This window comes from Aplidium turbinatum, chromosome 4 (genome assembly GCF_918807975.1).
Source record: "Aplidium turbinatum chromosome 4, kaAplTurb1.1, whole genome shotgun sequence".
Lineage (NCBI taxonomy): Eukaryota > Metazoa > Chordata > Ascidiacea > Aplousobranchia > Polyclinidae > Aplidium > Aplidium turbinatum.
The window spans coordinates 13,986,949-14,001,368 of record NC_137475.1 but is presented as its reverse complement, the minus strand read 5'-3'; positions in this window follow the sequence as shown (position 1 = coordinate 14,001,368).

Genomic DNA, 14,420 nt, shown 5'->3' with positions numbered 1-14,420 from the left:
GAATTTCGGCTTAGTAGATTTGGTCTCATGGCCAATGTGATTAATTACTTTTTTCACATTTTGGACACTTCAATAAGCAAGCCCAATTTTATTGAACTGCTTATACGTACACGGACAGTGCCGTTTGGATCGTGAACGAACGCCCTTTGGTACCTTTGAGTGACGACCCTAGGGATTTTACTGTCATCACCCCTGCCTCACTTTTGACCCCATATTTGGACCCATACTGTGCTGTTGGGCAACCACATGATCGTGACCAACTAAGAAGGGATTATTGGTTCAATTTGTCACTTTCTCAGCAGTGTTGGAGTAAATGGATAGATTTTACTTGCCAGGACTTCAGGGCCGGAAAAAATGGTTAAAAATTGCCGAAAATTTGGAGCCTGGTCAACTTGTAGTGGTGGGTTCTCTCCAAGACATTGGTAAACGTGGAAAGTATCAACTTGGAAGGGTGCATGAGGTAGTCCCACAAATTAGGAAATAGAAGCCTGTGGTTCGTAGAGCTAAAGTTGCCGTTTGCAACTATGATGAGAGTACGGGGGAAGTGAAAGTAGACTACGTGTTGAGGGATATTTCGTGCCTCGCCCCCGTAAAGAACGCCTAAGAGTTAGGGTTTGAGCCTAGTTTTGTCTGCGGTGGCCGACATTTGTCTGAGCCAAGAACAGTCGGTTATTATCGCAACCATTGTATATAGCGTGTACCTATGGTACCAATTTCATGTATCGTCATGTATTATTCTTATTGTTGTTCATTCTTTGCATGCCCTTTGTATTTGCGTATTAACCTAATACCTAAACGTGAGTGATTCAAACAATTTTTGTATCGTGTGTTTTTATTCATTGGCTCACGATTGTCGTCAATTCTTTTTTAGTTATGCCATGTCAGACTGCCATAACTGCTGGGGTCGTTATGTTACGGACAATCGTTCCCCAAATCAAACGTCACATAAAACCGTTAAGGTCTACTTAACCTGGCATCTTACATCATGGAATATTGCTAAAGAATGAGCAGAGATTGCATCATCTCTTCGTAACACATATTTTATTTTTTATTTTTTTATTTGCATCAGACTCAAGATGGTCCATGTTACACAATCACACATAGCCTAGAAAGTAGAAACAAAGCAGATACTCAACTCCGAAGAGCTGAGTCGTAATGAACCAAATACAAAGATTGATAATAACAGTCTGTTCGCATTAGTTCATAAATCCATTGATTGGAAGACAAGTTACATCGGGTTATAAACTGATAGGAATCTTTTGCGAATGAGAGCTTGAAAGGTTGTGGTATTGTTATCAACGAATGCAGAGGTGATGCTGCATCGTCTCTGCAGATTAAACAACATTCTGTAATAGTTACTGTATCCAACACGTAAGCGATTACTACTGGATGAAAGATAGTTGCACCATAGTTGACAGGCATATAAAGGCATACAATAGGAACGAAACAACACATTTTTAACAGCAATCGAACATTTGGAAAACCTTGCTTTTAACATGTTTCCAGCACAATACAACGACCGTAATTGTCGTTTCATATCTTCATCATCGGATAGTAAGTCGTTAATTATTACTCCTAAATATTTCACAGAGGTCTCAAAGCAGATACGTTTTTCATTTAAATATACGATCGGGTTAAAGTCAAGTTTCAACATCTTGGATTTAAATAAAACACCAACAGTTTTGTTGCAATTAAATATAATGTCGTGAGAAATGGCATATTTTTGACATACATTAATGAGTTTCTGGAGACCCTTGACACTTGGTGCAAAACAACACAAGTCATCAGCATACATTAAATGATTAAGACAGGAATTGCCTATGCAGCAGCCAACAGAAAGATCGTTTAATTCGGAGGATAAATCATTCATGTACAATGTAAAAAAGTGAGGGCTTAATACCCCTCCTTGTCTCACCCCATTAGAAACACGAAAATACTCGGAGTAGTGACATCCCCACTTCACCGCCATAGATTGATTTGCATACCAATAACATAACAATCGTACAAATATCATTGGCACAGATCGTTCAATAAGTTTTAAGAACAGAACCGAATGATTCACTCGGTCAAATGCTTTTGATGAATCCAAAAACACAGTAAAAACAGGAGTACCGTGTTTAACATAATGGGAAATGGTTTGTTTCAACAAAAATACACACATATCAGTACTGTGCTTTGCTTTAAAGCCAAATTGATTATCCGCTGTAATTAAGAAAGGCTCAATTTGTAGCAAAATATAGTACTCAAAAATTTTAGATATAATGGTGGCAATTGCGATCGGTCTATAGTTACCAGTACCGGTATTGCTAATGTCGCCATTGTTGTTTTTTACAGCAGGTACAATCACTGTACGCATACAATTGTTAGGTACATATCCGTGATACAAACACATGTTAAAGAATAAGCTAAGATAGAGGTAAACTACAGGATGTGAGAACAAGACGTGTTCAGCTGAAAGCTTGTCATCCCCAGCTGATTTGTTAATACAAATTTTCTTACACAGTGTTTCTAGCATATTAACATTGCAACAATACAGGTCAAGGTCAAGATAATTACCTTTGTTATTAATACTGTTGATCACTACACCTTCCGCGTAGGACTGAGGTTTCACTGCATTTAAGAGCAGGTTATAATGGTTCTCCCACATGTCAGCAATATCAATCTCACCAGTCGCTCCACCTACGGTTAATGAGAGTGGTGGATGCTTTTTCACACTTCTAACCTTTTTCCAAAATTGGGATGATGTACATCCAGCAAGTAAACTGTTTGCAAGAGAGTCAGCTTTGTGCTGTTCTTTTTTGTTTTTACAATCGCGTAGTGCATATTTAAAAACACGACGAGTATCTTTCATTTTTGAAAACACAGGTCCACTTGTTGGTTTATTACATTGAATCCATTCCAGATAAGCTGCTCTGGCCTTTCTATGTGTTGCACGAACATTGTCATTCCAACCATCAACATGTTGATGAAGCTTTTTCTTTTTCCTTGCAAGTGCAGAAGATGCTGTATACAGCGATGATACAATAACATTGTAAAATTTGTTTATATCATCCAAATGATTTTGGTCCTGGCAGAAAGGGTCATTACAAGAAATACACTGTGAAGGTAGAGGTATTTGACATAATAAGTTGTTAGTAGCATCATAGTACCTAACCTTCTCCACATCAGAGACACTATTCCAATGTAATGGAGTATCACTTGCATTTTGTTTGAAATCCAGTTTGGAAAGAGAAGTTTCAGACAACTCAATGAGCAAAGGTCTATGATCAGAGGTAAAAGAATCATGAATCACACCAATAGTGTTAATGGCATTGTGAGCAGAGCATGAAGATAAACAGTGATCTAACCAGCTTGTTGTACCATGAGCATCACTGATATAAGTAAATGTATCAGCGGGTAATAGCAGACAATCAGACATGGAAAAACCCTCCTCTTCACAAAAGCTATCCAAAAGAGGACCAAATGCATTGGTATTGCTAGCATTAAAATCTCCAGTTATGATAAGATCACTGCCACTGAGATCATTGCACATTACTTGCAGATTGCCAAGGTAATCAACAAAATCATCATGATTGTCACTGCAACAATATGGCAAGTACACATTCAAAACAGATAGTGATGAGCTTTCAAAGTTTATTGTGATGCCAATGATGTTACCATTTTGACTTGTAAGTTTGTCAGCATTTAGATTCTTATTCCATAGGATGGCAGTGCCACCAAATGGCCTACCAGTTCTAAAGCCATCTTCATCATTCATTGGAGAAAAAGAATGAGAATGATGATTTTCACTGAGATTGCTGAGACAATCAAGCTGTTGTTTAGAGAGCCAGGTTTCTTGGAGGAATATGACATCATACTTTTTACAAAAGTTTTTGACTTCATCAACAGAAGAACCAAAACCTCTGCAATTATATGACACAATTTTTATGTTGCTGGAAGCCATGAACTTTATTAAATTTAATTTGTGTCAGCAGACACAGGCTCCTGGGGTTTTGGAGAATAAAATCTTTTCACAAGGAGACCACTTGGCCAATTGTTTGGATTGGTTGAATCTTTAAATGCTATACCTTGTAGCTCTACTTTAAATGATGCATATGAATTATATTTAGATTTCAACTGGTGTACATTGACACTGGAAGCATATAAAACATTGCACAATTCTTTTTTAACACCTGTGGAATTGCTTAACAATGCTTATCGACTAATACGTCACAGATACAAGTTATGTAGTTTGAAATATCCCTAGTCAGTTTCGTCATTTTAGGATTGTCACTGGAAAAGTTGGTCGAATATTAAAACTGTTTTGCTTGTGCTTACCAACTAGACGAAGTTTCCGTCTTTTTATCCCAGTAATCTGTATTGTGGTGACAAGTTTTAGTGCGTACTGTGTTGCGTTCTCCCATTTTCGACAGCCTGTGGCTATTTTTCTCGAAATACAATTCGTGAAAAGGTTTTCATAAGTGTGTTTCGCTTGTTGTTATCGCATCCAGACGAATGGATTCGAGAATTTTATGTTACAACTTTCCCACGAATATATTATGGTTTTCTGCTGTGACCAACCACTGACAAGTAGGCTATGTCATCCAAATATACAGCAACACCTTTCAGGTCTGAGGTTAAATAGGACATGGTCTCCCAGGAAGCCTCCCCTGGAGCTGAACGAATATTGAAAGGCAAGCGCATTTGCAGTAACACTCCTTTGTGAGTGCTAAGTGTTAGTCGCTTTTGGATTTCTGGCTTAAAAGGTAATTGGTTGTATGCGTCGGCCAAATCTATTTTAATATTAACAACCTGTTTCAGCCTGATGCCAGGAGTTCGCGGATGCAACCTAGTTCGTACCCTCAGTTCGTACCCTGAAAAGATCGAGAGAAAAAATTTAAAAAAGCCGAAGTCGCTGATCGCAGTTTCCGCAAAGAAACAAAAACTCTCAGTCCTGATCATTACCGGAAATTTTAAAATGTTTGCTGAAACTGCGATCTCAACCCTAACCCTAAACCACAACCATTTTAAAATGTTTGCGGAAAATGCGATCAGCGACTTCGGCAAACTCTTGGGATCATTACCGAAAATTTTAAAATGTTTGCGGATACTGCGGAAAAACAGAAACTGCGATCAGCGACTTAGGCTTTGTTCTACTTTTTTCTCTCGATCTTTTCAGTTTGTTTGTTTGTGGAAACTCCGATCAGCGACTTCGATTTTTTTGAATTTTTTCTCTCGATCTTTTCCAAACCCTAACTCTTTTAAAATGTTTGCGGAAACTGCAATCAGCGACTTCGGCTTTTTTTAATTTTTTCTCTCAATCTTTTCCTAACCCTAAACCTTTTAAAATGTTTGCGGAAAATGCGATCAGCGACTTCGGCAAACCCTTAGGATCATTACCGGAAATTTTAAAATGTTTGCGGAAACTGCGGAAAAACGGAAACTGCGATCTATCGGCTTTGTTCTATTTTTTTCTATCGATTTTTTCAGTTTGCTTGTTTGCGGAAACTCCGAACAGCGACTTCGGCTTTTTTGAATTTTTTCTCTCGATCTTTTCAGGGTACGAACTGAGGGTACGAACTGTTCAGGGTACGAACTAGGTTGCACCCTAGGATGCAACCTAGTTCGTACCCTGAACTAGTTTGAAGGAAAATGGAATTCTAAGAAAGACCCTACATCAGACATCAACAGCCCTGGACAAACTGGAACAATATGGAAGAAGGGAAAACATCAGGATTCATAATATACCGGAAAACTTGGAACAAGATGAAGACGATGGGGAACAAACAATTCAACAATTGGCAAAAATACTGAAAATACAATTCTCAAGCACTGATATTCAAAGATGTCACAGACTGGGAAGACCGAAAAGAAACAAACCCCGACCAATAATTGCACGCTTCACATCTTACAAAAAAAGAATGGAATTCATACAAAAAAAGAGGAACATCAAAAAAGACTGCAAGGAAGATGACAATGCAAAAATGGAAAAAGCTTTCATAACAGAAGATCTCACTCCACTAAGATCGAAGCTCTTCTGGTATGTTAAAAATCATTGTTGCGATAAATATTCAAAGTTCCATACTATTAATGGCAACATAAAAGCATACCATGAAGAAAATGACAAATGGGTCACTATTTCATGTCCTGATGACTTATTTAAGCATGGTATGGACAATAATATTGAGGTTTTAAAACTGAAGGACAATGCAGGCTGGTTTTAATTTACTAAACCACTGGTGTGCAAATAGTTGTATCCTTCTGGTTAAACAATGGCCAACCATCTTTGTACATTTTGTAATAACTTAATTTCTCCTGATGATCAAGATAGTATCACTTGTGTTGTATGCAATAATCATATGCATTTAAAATGTGTATCAGAATTTGTGCACTATAATGAACAACATAGCAACTTGTATTGCCCAACATGCGGCAAAGCAAATCCTCTATTTGGTAATACTGTGAATATGGAAGCAGAATATATTTCTCTAAATAACCCTGATAGCAGTATGACACAATTAAATGATTCATGGCTTGACAGTGTTGAAGATCTTGACGCTACATGCAAATTCATTGGTGAAGATGAATTGTGTCACCATTTTGGTAATAATAATCAACTGGATATTATACATTTTAATATTCGTAGCCTTAGAAAAAACAAGGAAGAAATTGAGAGAGTACTCGCTCCATTAAAAAGACCTCCAGAAATAATTGCTATCTCTGAAACCAAACTGAAACCTTTTGATCCAATTGGTAATATAACACTACCAGGGTACCAGTTTGTCCACGAGGATTCCATTACAAATGCTGGGGGAGTCTGCCTTTACATTAGGGATAACATCCTGTACCAAGTCAGACATGACCTAAAACTCAACATTGAAGGCTGTGAAAACTTATGGATTGAGAATATTTGTGGCGATCAAGGCAAAGGAAAATTAATCATTGGTGTCATCTACAAACATCCCAGTACATCCATCAAAATGTTTATTGATTCATTTAGTGATACCAGGCCTCGAAATTCGTTTTTGTTGACGGCGGACAAACGTGTCCGGTCTGAGCAGCTATCTCGGCGGACAAATTAAGTTTCACGGCGGACACACCAGTTTTAGCGTCGATCGTCATGCTTAATCACTTTATCTTGATAACTCTTCGCCATTTAAGAGCTATGGCTACGGTTTGGAAGGCTTTTTAAAATTTCAGCGAAGGCTTTCATCAGACTAACGAGGTGCGCTTGGAGAGTCAAAGCGCCGTGTAGCTGCAATACGCCGCATAACTGATTAACTTCCACCGAACGAGGTTGTGTGGATTTTTGCGTCACAATGCTCTGAGCACTAGTCGGAAAACTTCTACACTACCGCTACTATTTTCTGCTGTGCAAAGTTTCACTGGGCATTTTTCTTTAGGTATATTTTTGCGTGTTATGTGAGCGAAAGTAAATTTTCCATGGGCCTTTTCTTTCTTACTGTAATACCAAAACTTAACAAATTTTGCTTCATTTTGCTGTAATAGCCTACTCGTATAATCTAATTTTGTAACCAACCTTGCCTTATCAATATTACTCGGAGATCAAAGCCAGACATTGTGACGTAAGACTTGAACTAAGTTGCGCGTGCTCCCATCGATTCTCAGCGAAGAATTCACCTTTGCTACGCTGATTCAATGTCATCAATCGTTAAAACAACGTAAAAATCGAAAGTTTTTCAGTTTGAATAGAATCTAAGCGATACAGTATTCACATTTTCTAGATGCGCGGGAAATTATATTCTCGCAATCGCAACAATAATTGTTCGTGCTATGCAATGACGATTTGTATCGCTAGTTCCTGTGTTATTTCTCGGCGGACAAATATGACCGATCTAGATGGTACTTCCCGCGGACATCACATGCTGTGACGGCGGACATGTCCGCGGTGTCCGCCGTGAATTTCGAGGCCTGTGATACCCTACACAAGTTACAAAATTTTAAAGGACTTTGTGTGATAGCTGGTGACATTAATATAAATATTTTAAATTCTACAACAGAAAATATTTTATCCTACAAAAATCTTTTGCAAAGTTTTGATTTAAATAGCCTAATAGACATACCAACACGGATTACATCTCATTCCAGCTCGCTGCTTGACCATATCTATACAAAATCCACTCTCAATATAAAATCTCAGGCCTTTGTTATTCAAAGCGATATCACTGACCACTTTCCTGTAGCTGCTAAATTTACTATAGACAACTATTCCAAGTCTGCTGAAGACACTCACATCCGGATACGTAGTATGAAGAATTTTAATGAAAACCAGTTTGTAAATGATGTTGCCAAATCTATTAATAACAGCATGACATTCAATATGACACCACAAGAGAAAGTAATAACCTTGGAACAGATTATTAATGATGAAACCAACAAGCATATGCCATATACTAAACTTAGCAAAAAAAAGAGTCGGTTATATCTGAGGCCATGGTTGTCAAGAGGTATTCTATCCTCCATCAAAACGAGGAATAAAATGTTCAAGCAACTATGTAAAACTAACTTTAAGAGTAATGATTTATACACCAAGTACAAAAAATATAGAAATCTGCTTACTCATGTGAAAGAGAAATCGAAGTCTAATTATTATAAAACCTCAATAAACAAAGAAAGAAACAACTCTAGCAACACATGGAAAATAATAAATGAAATTACTGGCCGTACAAACAAAAAACATAATATACAATACGCAACCAACTTTTCATTAAGTAATGGTCATGAAGTTACAACCGACCCGGTGCAAATAAGTAATACATTTAACACATATTTTACTCAAGTGGGATCTTCACTTGCAGCCAAAGTTCCAAAAACCACTTCTAATCCATTGTCCCTGATGAGAGGCAGACTTCTCAATTCCCTGCACCTAGCAAATACTGATGAAATGGAAATTTTAAGCATTGTCAACAGCTTAGATAACAAAAAAGCAACTGGTCCAGACGGCATCACTATTAAAACAATAAAAAGATTGAAGTATGTCATAAGCCCAACCTTAGCTTCTATAATAAATGAATCTATGACAATTGGTAAATTTCCTGATAGCTATAAAATTGCAAGGGTGATACCCCTTCATAAAGGGGGAGTAAAAAACAAAGTTGATCAATTCAGGCCTATTTCCATCTTAACATGTTTCTCCAAAATCTTTGAAAAAATCATTCATAAAAGGTTAGTAAATTTTTTTGAAAAATTCAATGTTTTGTCCCAACAACAGTTTGGTTTCAGAGGTGGACATTCAACCACATTAGCTGCTACGGATATCTATGAACAACTACTACAAAATTGCGATGATGGTTTTACTACATGTAGTATCTTTATTGACCTTGCCAAAGCATTTGACACTGTTGACCATGAAATTCTTTTAAAGAAACTAGATTATTATGGCATCAGAGGAAATGCCTATAATTTATTAAAGTCTTACTTAAATCACCGTTACCAGTTTGTGCAGATTGGTACTACAAATTCTAAATATGAAGAAATCAAATGTGGTGTACCCCAAGGCTCAGTTCTTGGTCCACTGTTGTTCATTATCTACATTAATGACCTTAATCACGCTTCTGAATTTGAGACTCGTTTGTTTGCTGATGATACACTACTATGTATTAAGGATAAAAGCCCTACTAGATTGCAAGAAAAAGTGAATTCTAACCTCTTAATGATTCAAAACTGGATGCATACAAACAAGTTAACAATTAATGTAAGCAAAACCAAATACATGTTGTTTGGGTCAAAGTTTGTTCGAGAAAATTCAAATCTAGAAATAACTTTTCAAAATACCAGTTTGCAACGCACAAACACCTACAAATACTTAGGAATAACATTTGATGAGTCGTTATCATGGAAACAGCACATCAATATAATCTCAACAAAACTTTCTCAAAGCTGTGGTGCTCTATATCGATTAAGAAAGTGCGTAAATTCCCAGACATTAAAAGCAGTTTACTATGCTCTAGTTCACTCCCACCTAATGTATGGTATCATCTGTTGGGGTCGTGCTTCTAAAACGGAGCTGTATCCTTTAAATCTGGTACACAATCGCATAATTCGCTGTTTAAACTTCACCAAGATTAAGGACAGAATTCCCACCAAATCTCTGTTCAATAAAAGCAACTTGCTACAAGTCGAAGACATGTTTTTAATAGAAGTATGTAAGTTTGTTTATAAAAGCAATAAAGGACATCTACCAGCAATTTTTTCTGAGTACTTTCGTCCTTGTAATGAAACTCATAACTATAATACCAGAGGTGCTAAGAAAGATATACTTTTTAAACCAAGAATGCATACAAAGCTTGGTCAACGCTCAATTAAATTTCTTGGAACAAACACTTGGAACAAATTACCGGAACAGCTAAGAAAAATTCAAACAATTAGTATGTTTTCTAAAAAATTAAAACTGCACTTAATGTCTGGGTATAAATTAAGTAACTGATATAGTGCCATCAAACTGTTTTTACTTATTCTCACCGTATCTCGCTAATTACTGTATATTCGCTTTTTCCTTACCAGTAGCCTATGCTGTGTTGTAGGCTATGTATAGCCTATGCCATTTTGTATTTCTGCATCGCTTCTTGTATTCCTGTTTTATATTGTACTGTTAAATTTCGTGTGTGTATTGTTTTTCATTTTGTAATGTATACAATATATATTTGCGTTCAACTCCGACACCGTTCCATGTCAAATAAGCTATGACACCACACGGGTGTGGCAGACTTGATGACCAGTTCGGTCCTTCTGCCACTCCCATCATCGTCAGCAAACATTAAAACAACCTAGTTCACATTGTAATCTTGTATTGTTTTTCCACATGTGCTGTTGATGCAAATAAATAAATTTCTCTCTCTCTTCTCTCTTTTACTTAAGAAGAATGGGTGCAAGTATAGAATCCGCCACCCTGGTCAACATGACGTCACAAAACGGACGCAACTACTACATAAAGGGTGAAAAAAAGGATGCTGAAAAGCGGCGGAATGAAGGTGATAAAGCGGAATGGATATGGATTTTTTGACAATTTTACTGTGTTTTTACAATAAAAACATTAAACCAACGTCGAGTGTTGAATATAACTACATAGAATGACAAAAAAATTACCAAATTGCATCAATTCAACTAAACATTTACCCATTAAACTTTAAAAATAAAATTATGAAACGTTTGCAACTAAATGTGTTCTATGATGTGTTGTAGCGGTCAAATTTCTGCTCGCATTTTAATTTTTACAATAAAAGTACCAATGTAACGCAACTGCAAAGAGTATGTCTTGCTTTATGCACGTGGAAAGTTTCAGGTTTATATCTTATCTACAAAACGGGCAATCGTCGTTCAAACGTAGCCGCTGGACGACACTTTTTTCCAATGCGTTGTAAAGGCGAATCGATCCTTATTCAGTGTAAGCCACCCCCTGTTTGCAGTGATCGGTAAATAGTGCTTCCACTAAACTTGCTGTAATTTTCTCGTTTCTGCTCAGATTTTAACAATTTTGCCATCGTTGGAAAGCACGATCATACATCTACACGAATCAATTAGCTATAAATCCAGAACAAGTAGCCTACTATCTTTATCTTGTAATAACTTAAACTTCACCAAGTTGTATCGATTCTCAGCAATTTACTTCATACAATAAAATTATTAAACTTTTGCAGATTGAAAGGGTATGTCTTGCTTTATTCACCTGAAAAGTTTCAGGTTGATATCTCATGTACAAAACGGGCAATCGTCGTTCAAACGTAGCTGCTCGGCGACACTTTTTTCCAATGCGTTGTAAAGGCGAATCGATCCTTATTCAGTATAAGCCACTCCCTGTTTGCAGTGATCGGTAAATAGGCTAGAGCTTCCACTAAACTTGCTGTAGTTTTCTCGTTTCTGCTCGGATTTTAACAATTTTGCCATCGTAGGAAAGTACGATTATATATCTACCCGAATAATTTAAATGCAAGCACAAAGTAAGTACTAGATTTATCTGGTGATAACTTAAACTTCACCAATTTGTACCGATTTTCAGCAATTTAATTTTTACAATAAAATCATTAATCTATTACAAATTGAAAGAGTATGTCTTGCTTTATTCACCTGAAAAGTTTCAGGTTGATATCTCATGTACAAAACGGGCAATCGTCGTTCAAACGTAGCTGCTCGGCGACACTTTTTTCCAATGCGTTGTAAAGGCGAATCGATCCTTATTCAGTATAAGCCACCCCCTGTTTGCAGTGATCGGTAAATAGTGCTTCCACTAAACTTGCTGTAGTTTACTCGTTTCTGCTCGGATTTTAACAATTTTGCCATCGTTGGAAAGAACGATCATACATCTACACGAATCAATTGGCTACAAATTCAGAACAAGTAGCCTACTATCTTTATCTTGTAATAACTTAACTTCACTTTATCTTATAATAACTTATCCTTATTCAGTATACGCCACCCCCTGTTTGCTCGTTTGGTAGATGAGATATAAACCTGAAACTTTTCAGGTGAATAAAACAAGACATACTTTTTCATTTTGTAAAGGATTAATGATTTTATTGCAAAATTAAAGTGCTGCGAATCGGTACAAATTGGTGAAGTTTAAGTTATCTCAAGATAAATCTAGTACTTACTTTGTGCTTGCATTTAAATTATTCGGGTAGATATATAATCGTACTTTCCAACGATGGCAAAATTGTTAAATTCCGAGCAGAAACGAGAAAACTACAACAAGTTTAGTGGAAGCCCTATTTATCGATCACAGCAAACAGGGGGTGGCGTGTAGGGTACTGAATAAGGATCGATTCGCCTTTATAATGCATTGGAAAAAAGTGTCGTCCAGCGACTACGTTTGAACGACGATTGCCAGTTTTGCAGACAAGATATAAACTTGAAACTTTCTAGATGCATAAAGCAAGACATACTCATTTAATTTGCAAAAGTTTAACAATTTTATTGTATAAAGTAAATTGCTGAGAATCGATACAAATTGGTGAAGTTTAAGTTATCACAAGATAAAGCTAATACTTGCTTTGTGCTACTGTTTAATTGATTCGTGTAGATATATAATCGTGCTTTCCAACGATGGCAAAATTGTTAAAATCCTAGCAGAAACGAGAAAACTACAGCAAATTTAGTGGAAGAACTATTTACTGATCACTGCAAACAGGGGGTGGCGTATACTGAATAAGGATCGATTGGCCTTTACAATGCATTGAAAAAAAGCTTCGCTGGGCGGTTAAGTTTGAAAGACGATTGCTCGTTTGGTAGATAAGATATAAACCTGAAACTTTTCAGGTGCATAAAGCAAGACATACTCTTTTCACTTGCAAAAGTTTAATAATTTTATTATAAAAATTAAATTGCTGAGAATCGGTACAAGTTGGTGAAGTTTAAGTTATTACAAGATAAAGATAGTACTTGTTCTGGATTTGTAGCTAATTGATTCGTGAAGATGTATGATCGTGCTTTCCAACGATAGCAAAATTGTTAAAATCTGAGCAGAAACGAGAAAACTACAGCAAGTTTAGTGGAAGCACTATTTACTGATCACTGCAAACAGGGGGTGGCGTTGTGGTAATATTTATTTAGGTTGTATTTTATTTAAGTATATGTTTAAGTATGAGTATGGTTTGTTTATAAGTTGAATTAAGATGAAGGCTGTCTAACTGCCTGATGAAATTTCTATCTATCTAATTTATCTAGTTTGGCTATCTGACTCCATGAAATAGCCTAATTTCCACACAATTGTTATTCGAATTATATTTTTAAGTTATCAGAAGGTGTTCGTATAATGTTGTAGGTCTATAACACAATTTGAATTTAAATAGTACAGAATAATGAAATTACAGGATAGTGAAACATTATGACGAGTTATTACATTTTAATTAAACAATCAATTTAATGTTTTTCTGAGAGCTGAACTGGTCTAACTGAGCTGGTTTGATGTGAGCTGGTTTCGTGTGAGCTGGTCCGATTTGATAGAGCTCTCGTCAAAGGACGAACAAACCATTTTATTGTGTGCGCCCTTTTTCTTATTTACTTCGGGAGCAGTTTACATGAAAAATTACAGAAACGCTAGGAAATAAATTTAAGTTAAAGTAGTTCACTTTAGTACAAGAAAGGGAAACGTATATGACGAAATAATGGATCGCTACAGCGTATACTGAATAAGGATCGATTCGCCTTTACAATGCATTGAAAAAAAGCTTCGCTGGGCGGTTAAGTTTGAACGACGATTGCTCGTTTGGTAGATGAGATATAAAACTGAAACTTTTCAGGTGCATAAAGCAAGACATACTCTTTCCATTTGCAATAGATTAATGATTTTGTTGTAAAAATTAAATTGCTGAGCATCGGTACAAGTTGGTGAAGTTTGAGTTATCACAAGATAAAGTTGGTACTTACTTTGTGCTTGTGTTTAATTGATTCGGCTAGATATATAATTGTATTTTCCAACGATGGCA